A 2470-nucleotide genomic window follows, 5' to 3' on the forward strand; every position below is an offset into this window, starting at 1 on the left:
GTAGAGCAGAAGGCACATCTACACATGCAAGTAATGCTATTTGGCTTTGCTGCACAGTAAATTTACTACCTGCATATTCAGGTAGTAAATTTACTGTGTAGTAGAATAATGTATGGAACAGCAAGCACTGGCACGTGTACACAGTGACAATTCACTGCACAGTAGATTAGTCTACTGAGCAGTAAAGTGTCTCATGTAGACACCAACAGTTATTCTCAACCACAGTGCCTACAAACACCTACATGTGTTTCACAAGATAAACCCAGAGTCTTCAAACAGGAATCCAGAATGTCAAAAACACAGTCTTTCTGAGTGCTTTGCAATAGGAGAATTGCTGTAATATTTTTCTTTAATCAAAACAACAGTGATAGTTAGGAGCTGGTATATTCTGATGGGTGCCTTGAATCTAACAAAGAGTGCCTTGCCTTTCAAAAGGTTGATCTGGACAATATCCATTGCAGTCAGTGAAGTTGTTCCAGATTTACTCTGATGCAGATTAGATCAGAATTCACCCTATAATCCCTCCAGGACCAGTCTGTAATCAACCTTTTTGGCAAGCTCACAGTTAAACTGAATGGACTGCAGAACACTTAAGAATGAAAAATGTGAGGCCCTTGACTTGGGAAGTGAGGCACTCACCAACAGGAGCTACACCGAACTCAGCATTTTTGCTAAGGTGGCAACGTAGGCTGAAGACCCCATCTCTAAAATGTTAGATTTGCCCCTTTTTTGGCATGGAAGGATGAGATGGAAAGGAAGAAGTTCTTGTTTCTGGAAGGAGTGTGGGGGTTTGTTGATAAGACACCAAACAAGAGAGGTTACAAAGTCATCGGCAGATATGAAAGTGGAGATCGGAGAGGAAAGATTTGGGGTAGAGAGGAAGACTGAAGAATCATTCACAAGGAGGCAGTAGCGGAACTGTATTGGATAATGTTACTTGTTCCTATTAGGGCCTTGCTTCACTTTACGCACAAAAATTGATTGGTGTTAGTACTAGCTCGGAGTTTGGAGCAGTCCCACCCTTAGTCTAGACCAGGGGTCAGCAACACTTTTCGGCAGAGTGCCAAAACACCTGCAATCTCAACTTGCAAGATGTTGGCATGCCGGGGACAAATGGTGGGGGAGCCACAAGGTGCCCAATTCTTGTTGTGGCCTCTTCCCCACCATCTACCCCAAGACACGTGTGCCAAGCAAAATGCCTTTGAGTGCCACACTCTGGCACCCATGCCGGGGGTTGCCTACCCCTGGTCTAAGAGCCTTCTCTGACTGTCCCCTACCTGCACAGCTGTGATGTGCCATTAGAGACCTGGTGAGCAGGGGTAGGACAAGGAGCTGTAGCTGTGAGTTGCCACTATGGGGCTGGTGAGCCAGGACAGGCTTCTTTCCTCACTCTATGAGTGGAGATGTGAGAGGTTCTGGGATACTGGAGGACTGCCACTTGAGTAGCACATGTGTGGGGAATGGCCACATCTTAATGGAACATGATCTGGGTAGTGCAGATTACAGATAATCCTGCCCTGGAGTGGCGTAACTTTAAGCCGCCTAACAAGTGCTTAAAACCACTTTAAGGTTTTAATGTTTGGGCAGTCTAAGGGTTAAGAGCTCCAGGAGCCGCGCAAAATTTCCTCGTCACAAGGCTCTTACACAGCTGTCATGTTCCACCCCAAGGCTGGTTTCATGTTAGCTGAGGCCTAAAAGATTCATGGACTACTTTCACTAGAATGCTTTGACTAACTGTTGTCGCTCCAGCTATGAAGAGCAGCCATTAATCTGGATTAAGTAGCTGGTTGTGCCAAATTTACAGCTGCGTTGTTTTGCTAGACTGGTGGTCATAACCTCACCCCTCGTAGCCCCACTGGAATCTGGCTTCACATTTTTAAGATGCTTTTGAATCACTCTGAGACACCACGGGGGCATCTTCACTCAGTGCATCACCAGCCAGGTATGAAATCAGGGTTTTTTCAGAAACTCACTAACAGCTGAAAGCCTGTAGCTATTTGGATTCAGAGCCAAACAATTTGTCCTGCTTTTATATAGAACTAACAGTGACATTAGCCAACTTTGGCCAATTCACACATCCATTTTTACGTGCTTTCCTTGGCCTCTCCATACTGCACTAGAAGTCAGCTTCCTCCACCAATTCTTCAAGGCTAGTGGCAAAAAATGATTAGCACTAAATTACTGCGTGCAGAGGTCAGTGAATCAAGAACTTTCCTATGGCACCAATATACTATTCCCGAACAGCCAGCTTCTTTAAAAATAGCACCGTTGCCTTTTTCTACACAGTGCGTGTTGAGCCAATGTTCCCCAATCGCGCCCTGGTGGGATGCCAAGGTCTGGTTTCACCATGCATATGATTCTCATTTAGAAGACACATGCTAATATGAATCAATGTCAAAGGCTGATTTAAACACGGCAATTCTGCAACGAGCTAATAACTCATGCACAGCAAGGTATTTCGTTTGCTAGT

The sequence above is a fragment of the Crocodylus siamensis genome, chromosome 5 (genome assembly GCF_052110815.1).
Source record: "Crocodylus siamensis isolate JL-2025a chromosome 5, ASM5211081v1, whole genome shotgun sequence".
Classification (NCBI taxonomy): Eukaryota; Metazoa; Chordata; order Crocodylia; family Crocodylidae; genus Crocodylus; species Crocodylus siamensis.